The 12840-nt window shown below is 40.9% G+C and overlaps 1 protein-coding gene across 3 annotated transcripts in view; it reads left to right on the forward strand.

The window, feature by feature from the left end:
* Positions 1–12840, forward strand: part of LOC107663739 (septin-4-like) — a 50307-nt gene that overhangs the window by 16961 nt on the left and 20506 nt on the right. The window contains exon 1 of one of the 3 annotated variants that reach the window (XM_016454042.1): positions 12530–12643. The exons of the other annotated variants lie outside the window; for them this stretch is intronic. The gene's annotated coding sequence lies outside the window, so the exon portion shown is untranslated. Of the gene's footprint in view, positions 1–12529; positions 12644–12840 lie in introns of those variants that run through there. 3 annotated transcript variants of the gene reach the window in all.

The following is a 12840-nucleotide window of genomic DNA, read 5'->3' on the forward strand; positions in this document are numbered from 1 at the left end:
GTGTGTGTGTGTGTGTGTGTGTGTGTGTGTGTGTGTGTGTGTGTGTGTCTGTGTGAGTGTCTGTGTCTGTGTGAGTATGAGTGTGAGTGTGAGTGTGTCTGTGAGTGTGTGAGGCTTCATTCGTCTTGTGCTGAGCCGAGCGAGTGTATCAGCCTTCTGCGGGATGGTAAGTGGATCTGTGTGTCTGTCAGCTGCTGTGGGAAACCCAGACGTCTGAGGAGTGTTATGTGCACGTTTAGGGAGCTGATGCGTCAGTCTGGTCGCTGTGATGCTGGTTTGCTGGTTTTGAGACCGTGATCGCGGTTAGTCTCAGCTGATGCGGTGATGTTGAGGCAGGTCATAGAGCTGGAGCTGTGCAGTATGTCAGACTAATAGGCATCAGGTTTGTGTTTAAACGTCATGAACAGACCCAGAGGGAATATGCAAACTCCTTTAGTATGTTCTGCACTGCTTTTGGAGGAAATCTGAAGAATTTCAAGTGGTCAAATGTGTTTGAGTATAATGGTCTTTGATAATATGACATTTCCTAAAAGAATGAGGATGTTCAATGAGAACAACAGGCTCAGGTCTTGATTTTATTTATTCAGTAGTGAAAAGTGCCTGCATTTGTCAGTTGGTTACATTATGCATTGAAGATCATGCATATGACATCAATTTTGATTTTGCTTGTGACTTTAATAAGCAAAGACGAAGCACAAGAGATGCATGGACTTTGGTGAATGACAAGTATTCTCTGGTTCCTGTTGCTTTTTGCTGAGTTCTGCAGGCACAGATAGGGAAATTATAGGTGAATATGTATCTTTTTCTCACTGACAGAGCTCATGAAAAGTCTTGACATGTCAGATCTTTTTTAGAGATTTCCCAACTAAACCATCAGCAGCCGGTGAGCCTGGGTCTGTGAAAAAATTTATTAAAGAACAATAACATTTTAGCTTATAATAGTAATTTCATTAACAATGTAAAATGTATCAATAATAATGTTTCATTCTACTAAAGACTAATATCAAATACCATATTTATTGTGAAAAGTGCTATAATACTGTAAATACACATCCAACAGTGTATCTTTAACAAGATCCACTGTTAACCTAAATATTCCAGAGAATAGTTTAATAATTGATCATATTGATTATTTTTTACACAGTAAAATGTAGCTGTTTTAATATTGTTTATTTGTATTTTATTATTCTTTTTTTTTTCTGGAAGAGGGTCTCTCGCATCATATTTGGTGGCGCTTGCCATTTAAAAAGTTTAAAAACCTCTTGTCTACACATCGGTCGGCTTGCCCCGTAGACTTGCATTGGGCACACGTGTCCTTTTCATTTCTGATAACTGACTTATGAGTCTTATTTATTGTTGACAGCACGGCGTGGGTATGGTACATGGAGGCTGAAAATAATCCAGAATATTCTCAGGATCAGCTGTTTTCTGGTCCAAGACTCTGTGAAGTGTTTGAACTTCAGGAGACTCATTCAGTCTAATGGCTTACACCTTTGCACATTCAGAAGCGGAAAAACCTGAGGGATTTATGGAGATTGATCGGTTGTCTGTGATTGGTTTAGACCACAGAGCGGTCAGAGTTAACTGACCCGGGACACTTGAGACTCCAGACTGCTGTAATGCTGAATGTGGTCTATATTCTCTAATGTTGAGTCTCTAATGTTAAGGACTTGAGAATGTCCGCCAATCATGGACAGACACCAGTGATTTATCAGGGACTCGGTGGCCTAAAACCCCTGGGGCAGAGCTGATGATTGACAGCTGGTGACATCAGCAGAAGATGAATGTACACTGTCCCTTACGCTAAAGCAGTGTTTCTCAACCAGGGGTCCGTGGACCCCTAGTGGTCCTTGACATAAGGCCAGGGAGTCCGCATAAAGTATGAATTTTTGTATACATTTTGTATATTTTGACATGACATGTTCCCATGAAAGAAAAATCCAATATAGCTGATGATATGGCCAAATACTGGACAAGTCAGCTAACTTGAATTATACTTGACTGCATTTGGTCCTCACAAAGACACAAATGATACGAGTCAATTTTGTTCTGGGGGTCCTTGAGGATGGTCCTGAATTGGGCTGGGGTCCGGTACGCCAAAAGGTTGAGATTCACTGCTCTAAAGGGCCTGATCAGTGAGACAAATCCAGCTTTAACCCCAAACATGAGCTGAAGCCACAGCCGCGCTGTGTCATATTAAACCATGTTGAGCTGCTAAATAAGCACTGGCTGTTTGGATTTGATAGTCGTGTCATAACCGTGCATGGCTCATTGCCCAGAGTTACATTTTTATGGACTAAATGTTTACAATAAAGCAAAGACAATCCAAAACCTACATACCCCTGTCTGTCCAGAGGAAAGTGTTGTGCTTATGGCTGGATTAACATTTGAACGTGACTCATAATAAAACATGAAAATTACTTGTGGCTATTCAGAAAAATACTTCATCACGGATTGTTTTGTATTTCATTTCACATTATTCTATAAAAGCGTATATTTTAGAAGTGAAGCTACACCTGTTCTCTCCAGCCATTAGGCTTCCAGAATCAAGCTTTTAGCTGTTTGAGAACAATACAGAGCTCATCAACATCACGGCTTTCTCCTGCATTTGAGTTCATTTAAATGAACCCGACTGATGCAGACATCATTTCATGCCTGACCCTTGATAACTAACAAATTCCTTGTTGCGGGATTGTTTTTTCTCTGGTTAGGGCATGTGTTACATGAGCTAATAAACCTTATACAGTTAAAACACATATCTATATATTTTACGCTTTCATTACATATGACAAATGTAATGCAATTTCATATTTCTTAGTATTATTCAAGTAATAACATACTGTAAATAAATCTGAAATTCCAGTACAGTCTACTAGTGCGCTGTTTAATAAATGATAAAAACTTACATTGTAAGTCACTTAGTTTTAGCTATATAAGGCAATGCATCCTCCAAAGTGTAAATGCTCAGTGACTCAAGTATTTATACACTTAATAAAGTTAAACAAAACATTATACAAAAAACCCTGAATGCAGTGAGATTCATATGATCCTAAACCTGAAGTGAACAAAGCACAAAAGTATTTGACCACATATATTTATATATTTATTTCCCCAAAGAGTCACAAAATAACTACTTTATTCTTAATTGTTTGTGCACATTTGTACGAAGCTCCTGATTTGAGATGTTTGCTGTGAGAATGGTTAGATGAGGATATACAATCAAATCCCTCCAGAGAAACAGATCTCATCTTGCGCTATCAGTTTGATCTGAATGCTGATCGCTCACAGCTTCAGCCGCACCCACAGGCGCTTACCGTACTGCTTATATCTTCCCTCATATAGCGGTTTTATTCATACTGCTGAAACAGATGGAAGTTCAGTGCCTTCTGCATTCTGTATTTAATTTACAGTGTTGTTTTTCAAAGGTTTCCTTCGCATTTATTTGCAAGGCGCACACATCATATATCATGTAATCAGAGTTGTTAAAGGTATAGTTTTAAAGGTATAGTAAAATTACAATTCTGACATCATTTACTCACCTTCATGTTGCATCACTCCTGCACCATAAATTCAATAAAAAATTAATGCATATTTACATTTAATCATTAAGCAGACGCTTTTATCCAAAGCAACTACAAATGAGGACAATAGAAGTAGTCAAACCAACATAAGAGCAACAGTATACAAGTGCGCTGTGACAAGTCCTGGTTAGTTTAATGCAGTTATATATATATATATATAAAGAATAAAAAGCAGATAGAATAAAAAATAATAATAGAGAGTGCAAGTGTTAGAGGGTCAAGTTTTTTTTTAGCTTTTTTAAAAAAATTTTATGTGAGCAGATAGTGGTAGCCAGTGCAAATTGATGAACAGAGGTGTGACGTATTCTTTTCAGCTTATTGAAGACTACTCTTCTGCATTCTGGATTAGTTGCAGAGTAGTGTTGTCAAAAGACCCAGTACTTCGGTACCAAGTCGGTACTAAAACAATTAAAAAGTTACGGTACCACGTTTTCTTAAGTACCGGTGGTACCGAGTACCCGGTCAACCCGGTTCTTGATGCGCTATCCGAAAGCTATCCTCTTCCAGTTGAGGTTTATTTACTGAAAAGTTGTATTTTAGCTAATGTTGATATAATGTTGCATTTGGTCAGACTCAGCCCATTGCATTATTAAAGTATATTATATTTTCCTTTTACAGCTGCAGGCAGAAGAAGATAATGAAACACCCCAGCAAACACTGAAACAGACAACAGTTACAGATGCTTTTCAGCGTCAGCAGAAATACGAAAAAAACTCACCTGATGCAAGAAGACTGAACCGAGCCGTTGCTGAATTCATATGTATGGCATATTGTTGCGTTTTTTAGGTTTGTAATTTTTTGTTTTTATTTTCATACTTTTATTACTTGTGGAAAAAGTAATAATTTGATACCTTGAAATTTTAAATAACTATAAAGAATGCCATAGATTTTTTTGTACATTTTATTTTTGTTTAACTTTATTAATAAAAATAGTGCATTGTTCAATTAGCATGTTTTTGTGTTTTGCTTTGGTACCGAGAACCGTGGCTTTTCACTGGTATTGGTGCCGAATACTGAAATTTTGGTACCGTGACAACACTATGGCAGAGGTTTGATGGAACTAGCTGGACGTCCTGCCTAATGCCTTATGCACTTTATTCCAAGTTCAAGTCAGTCTTCCCTTCTGGCCACAGCACTCTTTTTCTTTTGTTTCTGCTTTTTCATATTTGACGTGTTGCATTTGGTGTTTCTGCTACACCACGTTTGAATATGCACATGTGCAGATGAGATTTGAGAGCTACAGAAACATTTGAAGGGGAACAGATTTAGTGAAAAACGTAGATTTCAGGTCTGTTCCTCAGACAAGAACTGTGCGCTGCATTCCACATGGACTACTGTTGTTGTGTTAACAGCCATTGCATCCTAGACTTTCTTTAAAAAATCTCCTTTTGTCTCCCATGGAAGAAGGAGTGGGTTTTGACTGACATGAGGGTAAATGCACTTTTCATTTCTAGGTGAACTTTTCCTTGAAGGCTGATGGTTTCAGTGATTGGACAGCGGAAGAGGACAGGTGGTTGTCTCTGATTGTTAAATCACATCCTCAGGAAGAGTCTAATGCTCTTATTAAAGCAGTCCATGTCTTCCTGCAACAGGAAATAACTGTCATATTTTCTCTTATGGGGCACGGCCATGTTGCTCAATTATATTTTCAATTTTTTGTATGCATGTGTGTGTGTGTTTGAGTATTTTTAGATAAAGACTCATGTTTAGTATTCTCTGGCAGATTCCCTTGTAATACCGCTGTTTCCCCGTCTGTTCTCCCTGTAGTCTTGTCCTGGTTTCTCAGTAAAAATGGAAATAATGTTTGGCATACTTTCACAGGCACGTGCAGCAGAACTGATGAGCCTCTGAATCTCAAATAACTGTTGTGTCTGGAGTTCACAGTCGTAGCCTTCATTTTAATTTCTATGGCCACTGCTACACATCAGTCACACACTGGACAAGGAGCATCCCGCTCTAGTGTCCTGCAGTCTGTTCAATGGCCATATTGGCTCATAGCTCACCACATACTGATTTGAACCAAAGCCTTCCAGATTTCAGCCCTGAGCTTACAGATGACCTGTGCTGTCCAACTTTTTCCAAGTAGTTATTGATAGATTGACATGCTGAAGATGACTCAAAACATGACTCTGAGCAGTGTGACGTGTCGACTTCTGACTCAACCGCGGGTCTGGGCTGTGACTGTCCGTTTGGTGTGGTAGGAATGTTTGGGGAAACCTGTTTGTCTTCCTGTAGCTCAAACAGTAGAGCGTGGCATTATTAACGCCAAAGTCATGGGTTCAATTCCAAGGGAAAGCAAGAACTGATAATATGTGTACCTTGAATGCAATGAACAGTCTGCCCAGCTGTAAATGTTTGGAAGCAGTCAGTAATTCTGCTCCGGGTGTGTATGTGTGTGTGTGTGTTCACTACTCACTGCTGTGTGTGTGCACTTGGATGGGTGAAATGCAGAGCACAAATTCACTACTGTTGTTGTGTTAACAGCCATTGCATCCTAGACTTTCTTTAAAAAATCTCCTTTTGTCTCCCATGGAAGAAGGAGTGGGTTTTGACTGACATGAGGGTAAATGCACTTTTCATTTCTAGGTGAACTTTTCCTTGAAGGCTGATGGTTTCAGTGATTGGACAGCGGAAGAGGACAGGTGGTTGTCTCTGATTGTTAAATCACATCCTCAGGAAGAGTCTAATGCTCTTATTAAAGCAGTCCATGTCTTCCTGCAACAGGAAATAACTGTCATATTTTCTCTTATGGGGCACGGCCATGTTGCTCAATTATATTTTCAATTTTTTGTATGCATGTGTGTGTGTGTTTGAGTATTTTTAGATAAAGACTCATGTTTAGTATTCTCTGGCAGATTCCCTTGTAATACCGCTGTTTCCCCGTCTGTTCTCCCTGTAGTCTTGTCCTGGTTTCTCAGTAAAAATGGAAATAATGTTTGGCATACTTTCACAGGCACGTGCAGCAGAACTGATGAGCCTCTGAATCTCAAATAACTGTTGTGTCTGGAGTTCACAGTCGTAGCCTTCATTTTAATTTCTATGGCCACTGCTACACATCAGTCACACACTGGACAAGGAGCATCCCGCTCTAGTGTCCTGCAGTCTGTTCAATGGCCATATTGGCTCATAGCTCACCACATACTGATTTGAACCAAAGCCTTCCAGATTTCAGCCCTGAGCTTACAGATGACCTGTGCTGTCCAACTTTTTCCAAGTAGTTATTGATAGATTGACATGCTGAAGATGACTCAAAACATGACTCTGAGCAGTGTGACGTGTCGACTTCTGACTCAACCGCGGGTCTGGGCTGTGACTGTCCGTTTGGTGTGGTAGGAATGTTTGGGGAAACCTGTTTGTCTTCCTGTAGCTCAAACAGTAGAGCGTGGCATTATTAACGCCAAAGTCATGGGTTCAATTCCAAGGGAAAGCAAGAACTGATAATATGTGTACCTTGAATGCAATGAACAGTCTGCCCAGCTGTAAATGTTTGGAAGCAGTCAGTAATTCTGCTCCGGGTGTGTATGTGTGTGTGTGTGTTCACTACTCACTGCTGTGTGTGTGCACTTGGATGGGTGAAATGCAGAGCACAAATTCTGAGTATGGTTTACCATACTTTCCACACGTCTCGTCCTTTCCTTTCTAGAAATTGCACATAGCAGCTATTAACATAATAACACTTCATATGAATAAGTCTCAGTCTTGATGAGTACACTCTCTATTGTCGGCTTTCTGAAGATACTTTTGGGCCCCACTTTATATTAAGTGGCCTTAACTACTATGTACTTACATCAAAAATTAAGTACAATGTACTTATTGTGTTCATATTGTATTGCAAAACACTTTTGCTGCTATTGAGGTGGAATACGGGTAAGGTTAGGGACAGGTTTGGTGGTATGGGTAGGTTTAAGGGTGGGTTAAGGTGTAAGGGATGGGTCAACAGTGTAATTATAAATGTAATTACAGAAATTAATTTCAGATGTAATTACATGCAGGTATTTTTAAAATATAAGTACAATGTAAAACATGTATGCACTGTAAAATCCAATAGTTTACCTTAGATTTAGTTAGTTATCTTTACTTAGTTGTTATACTTACTAGGTTTTATTAAGTTACAGCTACTTTCAAGGCAAATAAAACAATTTACTTACTGCATGTTGGTAGAACTTTGGCAACACTGTCTTTAAGTTTGCGTGGTTGAAGTCACCGGCTATTATGAAAAAGCCGTCAGGGTTATTGGTTTGTTGTTCGCTGATGGCGATGTACAGCTCGCGAAGCGCGTCCTTAGCGTTTGCACACGGGGGGATGTAAACTGCGACAATAACAATGGCCGTGAACTCCCGCGGCAGATAGAACGGTCGACACTTCACAAACATAAACTCCACCAGCGATGAACAGTGTTTTGTCACTACCACAGCATTGTTACACCACTCTTTGTTGACATACACACACAAGCCACCCCCGCGAGTCTTACCAGACAGTGCTGTATCTCTGTCCGCTCGGTAGCAGCTGAGTCCGTGCAGCTGAATAGCGCAGTCCAGGATATTGTCGTTTAGCCATGTTTCAGTGAAGACAAACACACAACAATCCCTTGTCTCATGCTGTGTAGACCGACTGAGTTGAATTAAGTCCAGTTTATTTTCCAGAGAGCGAACGTTTGAGAGCATGAGTGATGGAATCGCTGGTCTAGTGGGGTTAGCCCTTAGCCTAGCTCGTGTGCCTCCACGCTTGCCGCGCTTCTGTCCCCTCTTACATCGCCGGCGTCGGATAGTTGTTAAGGCCACTTAATATAAAGTGGGTCCTACTTTTGTTATGCGTGGAGTCAGAAGGGTTGAGAGCAGCAACCATTTTATTTTGGCACACCTGCCTGTAAGTTTCTAGTGATCCTGAAGACCTTGATTAACTGGTTCAGGTGTGTTTAATTAGGGCAGAAGCTAAACTCTGCTTGAAGATGGCCCTCCAGGAGCGGGACTGGACACCCCTGAACCATTCAAGAGCTTACTCTCGCGAGACTACACTCTTCTCTCCGGAGCTTACTCTCGCGAGACTACACTCTTCTCCCGGAGCTTACTCTCGCGAGACTACAACACTCTTCTCCCCGGAGCTTACTCTCGTGAGACTACAACACTCTTCTCCCCGGAGCTTACTCTCGCGAGACTACACTCTTCTCCCCGGAGCGTACTCTCGCAAGACTACACTCTTCTCCCCGGAGCTTACGTTGCATCTTCCGCTTCGTCTGCGTCATACGCTTGAACACCTTGTCGTGAACGCGCCTGCTTGAGCGACCAGAAGCTGGAGATTACAGTTTATAAATTTCTAAAAATCTATATTTTTCTTACACTAATGCATCGTTTCCCTTCAGAAGGCCTTTATTAACACCCCAGAGCCATGTGGAGTAGTTTTATGATGGATGGATGCAGTTTTAGGCTTCAGAAACAGGGGCACCATTCACTGCCATTATACAGCTTGGAAGAGCCAGGACAATTTTAAATATAACTGTGATTGTGTTCGTCTGAAAGAGGAATGTCAGATATGCCTAGGATGCCCTGAGGGTGAGTAAATCATGGTCTAATTTTCATTTTTGGGTGAACTATCCCTTTAAGCTCTGGAGACTCTGGTCACAGACACATTGAGATGGTTTATGGGCAGTGTCTGGCTTGCAAACTCAGTGACCTGTTGGCTGAAGTACAGTATGTGTTGCCCAGTCAGCATGCTCTAATGGCATAATGGGATAATCGTTCAGAGGATACACTGTAGAGAGGGGTGTTGCAATAGAGGATAGAATATCAACAACAACAAAAAAAGGCACAGAATTCCTCCGGACATTCTAGAAAATTTACTTGCTCAAGTAAAATGCACATTTCACGTGTTTCCTTCAAGTATGTAGACACCTCTCCTGTGTCACGAGATTCAGAGAGTGACTATGGCCCTGGTTTCACTTTTTCAGGGTGATTGGATCACAGTTGGTCAGTGGAGACAGATTGCCATGTACGGCCGCAGTCCCTGGGACCTTGAAAACTGTTTGGTTTGGGTGCAACCCCTTCTGGCAGGTCAGGACTCATGGTCAGAGATCAGTGTTTACACTACAAATGCAATGTGGTCACGTTTCTGAAAACATGACCATATCACAAAATCTTTTTGAACCCCTCATACACCTGTACCACTAGGAAGGGCGACTCACAATGAGGTAATAAACGAGACCATTGTTTTGATCCATCGCACACTTTTAGGTGTTTTGTCAGACCATTCTGTTGGTAATGAACCCCATGCACTGGAATTAGGCCACCTTGATAGCGACTAAAGCTCTTTCACAATGCAGCAAACAAATCCAAGACCGGGGCACGATCTTCCACATTCCTCTGTTGTTATGTCTACAACTATTGTTTGTATCTCAGGTGAAGTCGGTCTCCACCCCTTGCCGTTTTGGCACAGAGAACTTTACGTAAGAACCATTCAAGACCATGAATCATTATTCTTTATGGGAGAAGTAATTGTGCCATTCACTATTTCTTTCACTCGAGGTCCACTGAAAATCAATAGACAGTGTAATCCCACTTTCCCTATGGAGAGTCATGGCTGTTGACAGTGAGAATGCCGCTGTATTCACTGTGTATCCATCTGAATAAGGCTCATTAGCATGTGCAAAAATGCTTGATTGTTCACGTACGATTGATTTTGGTCAGTACTTCTGAAGGTGCGCTGTTGGTTTGATGTGACAGACCTCCCCTGCTGATTGGAGAGTTGTCATGCTCCAAAAGCGACAATAAAACAGCACAAAATATATTTAATATGACTTGTGTTATGACTAGGGAGGCCTAATGGTTAGAGAGTTGGACTCGTAACCCAAAGGTTGTGAGTTTGAGTCTCGTACCAGCAGGGATTGTAGGTGGACAACTAAACACTAATGCTCTGAGATTATCATCTGTTACGGACTCTTGAATGGAGACAGAACACTTCACAGAATGCTTTGCGGTGTCCTCCTTGTGACCAAAGTGTCGGTTTTCAGTGTGAGGAGAGTTTCTGCAGACCTGAGATGTTGGAGCATGTGTTTGAGTCTTGTCGTGTGTGTGTGTGTTTGGCTCCTTTGTGCTGAGAGGGCTCAGATGTGTGTGTGACGTGTTCAGCGGCGGCACCAGGCTTTGCTTGGTACTACGGTCAGAGGCTGCAGACAGCAACTTCACAAACATCTCTGAGAAACTGTGAAAAGTTCAGTGCTAGTGTGGGGTGTGCGGCACATTTCTCACCCAAAACAATACCGAAATCTATATTTATACAAATGTATCAGTTCATTTGTTAAAGGGATAGTTCACCCAGAAATGGAAATGTGATGTTTATCTGCTTACCCCCAGGGCATCCAAGATGTAGGTGTGTCACTCATTCACTCACTTGTCACTTTCTAAGTTCTAAGTCATCTGAAGTAAAACAAGAGCTGTGTAAAGAACAGACCCAGAGCTGCTGATCTCCTTCTGTGTTACACAAAAGAAAAGAGTCATATGAATTTGGACAGACATGAGGTTGAGTAAAATTATAAGAGCATGATAATTTCTGGGTGAACAGGCATAACTGTACAACGACCTGAAGCATAACGTGTTTGCTCATTTCCTTTGCGGAAATTAAGTCTTGGGATTTACACAAAACGAAGCAGCAAAAGTCAGCGCTGCCATTCTGATCCATAAATCAGCACACCAGCATGTAATTTGCATTTCTTTTAGCCACTAGCAGGGGAGCAGCTGCACATGACTGGGAATGGTCAGGTCAAAGCCGCAGGTGCCCATGGTAACGGCATCTCTCCGCACCTCTAATGGCCTCTGGCCGGCCTCGTCTGGCCTTTGTCCCACTGTGGGAAGTGCTTCATCAGCAGATCTCGATGGCCCGAGCTGCATCGAGTTTGAACAGGAACTTAGAAGACTTGTAGATAAAGACTCTAATTGAATGTGACAGGACGTCTGGGAAAGGTACTTTGGCAGCGCCAGTCAGTCCTTAAGAGCGTAGTCTGCAGTTAAGAACTAACTAGGTATGTGGGAAACGGCGAGACGATGTTTTCAGACCTAGAGACCATAACATGTACTCTCTGTGGGAAGTACTGAGCACGCTTTGATATGTTTGCTTATGTTTGCTTTGCAAGGAAGCAGATGTAATCTAATGAGGAGATTCTGCTGTGTGAGGCATTCAAGTCAAGCATCACTGTTACTGAAACACGGTTTGTTCCAATCTTTGGCGTGTAACTCATCCTGCACCATTACGTTTCATGAATGATTTATTGAGGAGAGATATGCTGTTGCTTTACTAAGTGATCTGATTTAGACCTGAAACCAGGACATCCTGGAGAAATGGGCTCTTACGTACCATTTCAATTTAACCATTTAATGGATATATTTCTTTGTATTACTAGTCAGCATAATAACTTTCAATACTAAACTAAATGCATACATTAATATACAGTATGCAATGGATCAATTAATGCATAATGATTTATTAAGCATTATCATATAAAATGGTGTGTAACAATTAAACAAATTAAAGCTAACAATGAATGTTTAGCATTCTCTGTTCACTGTGTTTAGCACTGAAATTGATTCCTTTTAGAAAATATAAACTAAAATGATCTGATATAGTGTGGCATGTGGCAGAATGAGTTTAATTTAATATAATTGCCTTGAAATATTTTCATAAATTTTGACATGTATGACACACCATGTTTTCATCAATTTTGTCACACCATATATTTGACATGTATGTTGACAATTCTGACGTGTATAAATGTCTGCCTCAGCAGAAATAGAACAAAGAATGTCAATAGGAAGTTTCCAAAATGGTGAGACTTTAAAGTCCAAAAGCATTCATAAATAAGTAAATGAAAATGTCTATGATATGACCTGTGGATGTCGGCCAGCAGAGGGCGCCGCTCTGTCCCGTCATCAGCACACGTGTGTGACGTCATCATCCACAGTCCATCCAGGACATCGAACTCACATAAAGCTGAACAGAGCAGAACGTCTGTTCTATTACAGTATATGATTGATAAGAGTTTCTGATTCTGATAGTGGCCTTCCTTCAGACAGTGTGTCAGTCTGTGTCTCTTCTCTTTAGTTTTTAACCATTACATCTGTGGGAAAATATTCAAGTGATAGTTAAATTAATATCTAGGCTTGTCTTATGGTGTTTTACTGAGCAAATGTTGTCTGTTAGTCGTCTTCCAGATTAAGCTCCAGATTAGTGCTGGTTCATTATAGTCGCCACTGTGTGTGTATATATATATATA

The sequence above is a fragment of the Sinocyclocheilus anshuiensis genome, unplaced genomic scaffold (genome assembly GCF_001515605.1).
Source record: "Sinocyclocheilus anshuiensis isolate Anshui unplaced genomic scaffold, SAMN03320099.WGS_v1.1 scaffold2827, whole genome shotgun sequence".
Lineage (NCBI taxonomy): Eukaryota > Metazoa > Chordata > Actinopteri > Cypriniformes > Cyprinidae > Sinocyclocheilus > Sinocyclocheilus anshuiensis.